This window comes from Arvicola amphibius, chromosome 9 (assembly GCF_903992535.2).
Source record: "Arvicola amphibius chromosome 9, mArvAmp1.2, whole genome shotgun sequence".
Taxonomy (NCBI): domain Eukaryota; kingdom Metazoa; phylum Chordata; class Mammalia; order Rodentia; family Cricetidae; genus Arvicola; species Arvicola amphibius.
In genome coordinates, this window is record NC_052055.2 from 57,865,727 (window position 1) to 57,873,800 (window position 8,074).

Genomic DNA, 8,074 nt, shown 5'->3' on the forward strand with positions numbered 1-8,074 from the left:
TAGATCACAGCTTGGAATTTCCAAAATGGTGAGCCAAATAACCGCCTCCTCTTTGAGGGAATTATGTCGAGGATTGTGTTCTAACATCAGAAGGCTGAAGAGACTCTTTGGAAGAGAACATTTGATCTTAGAAATCAGAGCCAATCAGTAACTAAATGAGAATGTGTTTGATTCTGCCCCAAAGATCAAGGATCAATCAACACTATTATTGATGTTGATAATCACAGTTGGAGGTATTTAAAAAACAAACAAACAAAAAAAAGGATGTCACTGTGTGCTCAGGACCTAAAGTTATATCTGGCACATACTAGCCAGACACTGAGTGAATGAACTGATATGAAATGCAGGTTCATAGACATGAAAATTGTTGTTTCTTGTTACTAAAAATGTTGCCATTTAATAGATACCAAACTAAACATTGTAAGTTCAGCTCTTCGTGTTGCCGTACCCACGAATGACTACCTGTCTTTCGATTCATTCGTTAAGGTGATGTTAATTCTTCCATCGCTTACTCACTCAACAAACACGCTGTGCACATGGGGGCTAAGTGATGCCAGCCTGAAGTGAGTAGTCCCACACTCAAGCCCTGGCTCGTGGGCACTTGTCTACCTTGACATCCGCTCTAGATGGTCCCTTACTTCTTTATGATTTCAGACCATCTTAGAGTTCATAAATTATTTTTTATTTGACTATGTTTAAAAATTTTTTTAATTTAGCCTCTCTCGACCTCTCACACTTGCCGTGAGGATCAGATCCAGACCTGTGTGCATGCTGGGCAACAGTCAACCACTAGACACACCGCAAGCATGCTGGGCAACAGTCAACCACTAGACACACTGCAACCCCCTTACCTCACCTTCACCAACATACCTAAGCCAGCTGAGGCTCAGAGGGGTGGCATGCACCCAGTGACAGCTGCGCAGACCGAGATCAGGATTCTAACCTGGTTGCTTCGTTCCAACTCCTTATCATGCACTCTTATTTTCCTCTTCCATCCCTCTCTTTTCTTTTAAGCTCACCACACAGTTGAGTAAATTGTACGACTTAATTAAGAAAGGCCCAAGACACCACCTTGATTCAGTGTATGAAATTAGCGTTCTCCTTCATCAGGATGGGCACAGCTCACCCATTCTGAGCTTTCTGTTAGAAAAGAAAGAAAGCCAGACCTGGTGACACCTTCAGTTAATCCCAGCATGCGGGAGGCAGAGGCAGGTGGATCTCTGAGATCGAGGCCAGCCTGGTCTACAGAGTGAGTTCCAGGACAGCCAGGGCTGTACAGAGAAACCCTGACTCAAGGGGCAGGGCCAAGACCCAAACTTCACACTACTTACCTGGAACTTTACATTTAAAAGGCGCAGATTGCTGGGTGTGGTGGTGTATGTGGTGGCACCTGCCTGTGATCCTAGTTCTTAGGCAGTAGAGGCAAAAGAGTCAGAAGTTCACATCATCCTTTGACCCATAATCCATTCAAGGCTGGGCTCAGTAAGAGAGCTTTAAAAAAAAGGAGTGGGGAGGGCTGGGAAAATGTCTCCATGGTTAAAAGCACCTACTGCTCTTACAGAAGACCTAGGTTTGCTTCCCAGGGCCCATGTGGCCACTCACATCTGCTTGCAACTCCAGTCTCAGAGGATCCAGTGTCCTCCTCTGGCCTCTGCAGGAACTTCATGTACATGGTACACAGACAAACATACAGGCAAAATACCCATACACATAAAGTAAAAGCAAATAAGATTTCTTTAGAAGATCAAATATTTTATTATACTAATTCCATGTCACCAAAGAAGATATTCAAAATTATAAATACAGACATGAAAAGATTCTTGATGTCATTAATCAGTGTAATAAGAAAATGCAAGCCGAAACCATAACAAGATACCCACAACTTTGATAAAGGTGAGGATATAAGAGATGATGGTGAAAACAGGACCATACCAGGTGTTGATGGGTACAGTGGGAAGTGAAACACTCAGATTGTTGGTGGGAATGGAAAATAGAATCACCACCTTGGAAAATAGACAGCTTTGTTTTTAAGTTGCTTATAATGCTATACAGTCCAGCAATCTCATGTCTAAGTATTTACACAAGAGAAAGACCTGCACATGGATAGATAAATAGGTGTGCGTGGGCACACGTGTGAGAAACAAGTTGAGGGTCCCAAGGAAAGACCATCACTCCAGTTGAAGTGTCTCAACAAGATACAATCTTACTCTTGGTTAAGAGGGGGTGACAGGGGCTGGAGAGGTGGCTCAGAGGTTACGAGCACTGGTGCTCTTGCAGAAGACCTGGGTTCAGTTCCCAGCACCCACATGATGGCTCACAAGCATCTGTAACTCCAGTTCCAGAGGATCTGACACCCTCTTCTGACCTCCATGGGTACCAGGCACACATGTGGTAGGTACACATATATAATAAATACAGGCAAAATACTCTTACGAATTACAAAAGAGAAAAGAACAAAAGAGGCTACACAATTTGGTAAAAGTTGATGAGCAAGCACTCCAGGGCAGGAAGTTACTTGGTTCTTTTCTTTTCCCCCACAAGACGGCGTGGGAGAGAGTTCACACACAGCACACGGACACAGACACATGCAACACATACACGGGACACGGAACCGCTCCGTGACACTTAGTTCTTATTCTAATGTAGGGGGAGACATTTCGCCCATTGGGTGGGGTCTGACCTCACAGTCTTTTTTTTTTTCTTTTTTTTGGTTTTTCGAGACAGGGTTTCCCTGTAGTTTCTAGAGCCTGTCCTGGAACTAGCTCTTGTAGACCAGGCTGGCCTCGAACTCAGAGATCCGCCTGCCTCTGCCTCCCGAGTGCTGGGATTAAAGGCGTGCGCCACCACCGCCCGGCTCACAGTCTTTTAAGATGGCTTGTTTCCAAAGAATTTGTGTAAAGGAAATGAATGACAGTGGAAAGTCGCTCACTTAAGTCACTTAAATTCTGCAGGGCAGCAGGCAAGGCTATGTGCTAATAAAGTTTTATCAGTGTGTGGGGTTTGTATAGAGGTTTTACACCGTGGGGGGATAAAAATATTTGAATTCATTGTCATAAACAAATGTTTACAGTGTTCGACAGAAAAAGACTGCCATTTAGTGTTTCTTACACATATCCACAAACGTGTGCAAAACATCACAACACACACACACACACACACACACACACGATGCAACATGTAATGCTTGAGACTGTGGTGGGGCTGTGGACAGAAGGCAGGTGAGCCCTGGAGAGTGTAAGGGTTGACATGTCCTCCTGTCTCTAAAGCAGCCAGTCTTACACCCCTGTCCCTTGGGACACTTCCAAACACTAGTCCTTCTGAGGCCCACTCCCCTGGCCAGCTGTTATACCTGCTATACTGCCATTATAGTTCAAAGGTCACTCTGATCACTGCATGTCTAGGGGGAGATGCTGACTAGCTTTTAAAAAGCTATCTAGTGGTCCATAGAGTCATTACCTAAAGCAAACAAGCTGTTATGTTGTTAGTCACCTACATTGTATGTTCAACTTCATGACACTGTGCTGTGAAGAAGCCTGCTTGGATGATATCAGAGATTTGGTAGGTCAGACCAGTGTGTGTGTGTGTGTGTGTGTGTGTGTGTGTGTGTGTGTACAAAAGCGTGTGTACAATTCGGTGGTGGTGGTACATACTTTTAACCACAGCACTCAGGAGGCAGAGGCAGGTGGATCTCTGTGAGTTCGAGGCCAGCCTGGTCTACAGAGAGAGTTCCAGGACAGCCAGAACTGTTACACAGAGAAACTCTGTCTCAAAAAAAAAGGTGTGTGTGTATATAAGCCTGTGTGCATATTTTGCTTGCTTTTGCTTTTTTATTTATTTATTTATTTATAGTTAGTTTGAAACAGGCTCTCACCCTGTAGCCCAGGATGCCCTCAAACCAACAGTAACCCACCTGCCGGGGCACCTGCATGCTGGACTCACAGGTGTGAATCACCATACCCATCTGTGTGTGTGTGTACATTTTAAATTGCTGTTTGAAAGCAGCTAAAGTGTTTCAGGTTTTCAGGTGAAAAGTGTGGCTGGAATCCATGCATATAAGTGTGTCCTGTTGGATAGTGACGAAACCTATCGCAGGATTAAGTGTAGATGTGCATGCGTGCATGTGGAGGCCAAAAGGCAACCTCAGATGTCACTCCTCAAGATGACCATCTACCTTGTTTTCTGAGACGGGTTATGTCATTGGCCTGCTACTCTGAGTAAGGTAGGCGGCTAGCCAGCGAGTCAGCAAACTAGGGACCCACCTGTCTCCAAGCATTGGGGTTGTTAGTGTGAAACATCAAGCCTGGCTGTTTACACAGGTTCTGGGGATTGGTTGGGTCCTCAAACTTGTGAGGCAGAACTTTACAGACTGAGCCATCTCCTAGCCTCAAGGATTTTCCCCTCACAGCATAAATGCACAAGAGCAGGAAAACAAATATATTATTTTAAAACCTTCTAGCTGGGAATGTGACTCAGTGGTAGAGCATTTGCAAGGCCCTGGGTTTGCATCTTGAATGCTACACACACACGCATGTGCACGTGCACACACGCACACACACACAAAATAAATGTAATAAAATAAATTTAGAGCAGATTGTGGAAAGAAAAGAATTAAATAAAACACAATCACTCAACAACTAGTAATTTTCATGTTTAATTATTGCAACCAGAAACACATAAGATGCTATAAAAGGATGTTCAGAGCACACGTGAGAACAATAAACATGTCAAAACCAACAACTGCAAGGCAGTGGTGGCGCACATCTTCAATCCAGCACTTGGGAGGCAGAGGCAGGCAGAGCTCTGAGTTTGAGGCCAGTCTGGTCTACAGAGTGAGTTCCAGGACAGCCAGGGCTACACAGAAAAACCCTGTCTTGAAAAACAAAAACAAAAAAAGAGAAGAAAATGAGGACCCATGTGATTGCTTGGTGAATATAGGAACTTGCCACCAAGCCTGATGACCTGAGTTCAATCCTGGGACTCCACACATAGTAGGAGGAGAGAACTGATTTCCACAGCTTGTCTGTGAGCACACACACTTGTAGAAGGAGGGGGCTGCTTAATGGTTCCTGGCTACTCAGCCCCTAAATAATCACACAGAAACTGTATTATTTAAATCACTGCTTGGCCCATTAGCTCTAGCTTCTTATTGGCTAACTCTTACATATTAATTTAACCTATCTCCCTTAATCCGTGCAGCTACACGAGGTTGTGGCTTACTAGTAAAGTTTCAGCACATCTATCTTGGAAGCGGCTCTATGGCGTTTCTCTGACTCCACCCTTCTTTCTCCCAGCATACAGCCTAGCTTTTCCTGTCTAGTTCTGTTCTTCCCTGCCATAGGCTCAAAGCTGTTCTTTATTCATTAACCAATAAAAGCAACACATAGAACGAAGGACCTTCCACACTATACACTAAATATACAAATACAAATAAATTAACAAAAGAATACAAACAACACAAAGCAAATGAACAACAACAACAAAAGAGTAGTTAATGATTAATCCCGGCAAATAATGAGCATTTGTATAGAAGAGTCGCATTGACTTTCTGCTTGGCTCCACTCTGAGCAGCAATTGCAGTGTTGTAAGAATTGACAATTAAAATCAATAAAAAATAAAGAATTGACTATTAACACACAAGAAAAATATTACAGAACTGAATTTGGCAGACAGAAATTATAAATGATGTATCAGTTATGAGAAGGGAAGGGGAATAAGCTAAATCCTTATATCTGCCCCTATTGTTTCTGGGGCTGAGGCAAGACTATAAATCAATATTCATATACTAAATATTTCAACACTATAATCTGTAGCGAGGAGCTGTGTTCCTGATGCCCTGCTCTTGGCCACCGGCTAGCTTAAAACCCGAAATAACAACACACAAACTGTATTCTTTTAAACACTGCCTGGCCATTAGTTTCAGCCTCTTACTCACATCTTGACTAACCCATATCTAATAATCGTTGTAACACCATGAATGGTGTCTTACCGGGAAAGATTCAGCCTGTCTGACCTGGTGGCTGGCTTCATTGCAACTCACTGAGGAGAGGCAGGGCAGTCTGTCTCAGAGAGGAGAGGTGGGGCAATTTATCTCACTTAGGAGAGGCGTGTCATCTGACTGAGCCACCTACCTCACTTCCTTCTTCCTGTTCTATCTACTCTGCCCACCTAAGGGCTGGCCAATCAAATGAGCCAGGCAGTTTCTGTATTAACCAATGAAATCAACTCAAAAAAAAAGACCCTCCCACATCAATAAGCCAACAAACTGTTAAGGAAAACACATTCTAAAATTTAGTTTCACAAAAAAATTTATCTGGAAAGCCAGGTTCTAAATTGGAGTTCTGGACTCTGCAGAATTCTGCAGGAGAAAATGGCAGTGCCTAGCCCCTGGCCCTCCCCTCTTAGCTCTGTCCTGCCTTGAGAACACCTCACCAGAGACAAGTGGCCCCTGGCTTGAGCCTCTTTCTGCAAACAGCTGCCCTTGGTCATTCCCCAGGCCCAGGGATGCCCCTACATCATCTGCATGATCTTCCCGAGGAGGGATGTGGGAATCCAACAGGAAACAGGAGATGGTCCAGGAAACTGGGTAGGGGTTATACTGGTCCTGTATTTGAAATATCACCTGTAAGGAGTAAGTAGCTTTGGTCAGGATATCTTCTTGGACTACCAAGGATGAAGCGGAAGAGGGTCGTAGATATTCCAGACAGGGCTGGAGAGATGGCTCAGAGGTTAAGAGAACTGACTGCTGTTCCAGAGGTCCTGAGTTCAATTCCCAGCAACCACATGATAGCTCACACCCATCTATAATGAGATCTGGTACCCTATATACAGAATAAATAAATTTTTAAAAGATATTCCAGACAAAACAAAACAAACAGCACAAGAGAAAAACATACCAAAACCAATCCAAAACGCACAGAAAAACCACTAAAAGATGTAAAAATGGTTGTTTCCAGAGAGAAGATAAACAAGGCAACAGTCTGCTGTTTGTCTTGAAAATTTTTTATATATTTATTTGACCTTTAAAAACACTTGTCTTGCCGGGAGGTGGTGGCTCAGGCCTGTACTTCCAGCACTCAGGAGGCAGAAGCAAGGCAGATCTCTGAGTTCGAGGCCAGTCTACAGAGCAAGATCCAGGACAGTCAAGGCTTATCTTGAACCAGCCAAAGCTCTTCCTGGCCCCAAATTGTCTGCCCAGAGTGATGGCTCATATTGTAATTTCAGTACTTGGGAGGCAGAGGCAGGACTGTGAGTTCAAGGCCAATCTAGGCTGTAGTAAATTCTAGGTAAACCTGGGCTATATAGTGAGACCCTGTCTAAAAAGAAAAAGCCCCAAACCACGTGAAAACAACAAAATCATGTATTTTTGTGTTTAAACACCTCACTAAAATGAAAACAAAACAAAACCTAACAGCTCAGTTGTGCTTTGTTTGCAAACACAAGGACCTGAGTTGCCCTGAAGCCTTGTGAAAAAGCTAAGCATGGTAGGGTAAGCTCGTAAACCCAGCACTGGGTCCGCAGAGATAGACAGTTCCCTGGGGGCTCACTGGCTGGTCAGCCTAGCCTACTTTGTGAGTTCTAGACCAGTGGTAGATAGTGTGTAGGGAACCCCACCGTGAGTTGTCCTCCAGCCTCTGCATGCACTCACACAAATGTGCACACATGAAGTCCTGGTTCAGTCTCTGGTACTGACTTGTAAAGTTTATGGAGGTCTGATGTGACGGTGTGTGCCCAGATTTTCAGCTGCTGAGGTGGCAAAGAGCACTGACTTGCACTCAAGAGTTTGAGGCTAGCCTCATCCAAATAACAAGGTCAGGTCTCAAAAAATGTAATAACATTTCATGGAACCTCTGAACCACTTCTGTTGTGCCTCAAGTGCTCAAGAAGCTTGTAAGCTGTGCACCAGGCCCTCATGTGGCATCTAGATATTGCTAAACTGTTAGCTGGGCGCGGGGTGATGCCCAACACTGCTGCCAATAACGAGTTCTCTTCCCCCTCAGGTAAAGCCAGATGCTTGACTGTGCTGCAGAAAAATATCAGAACAAATGAAAGTGCAGTAAAAGTTGAGTTTATCAAG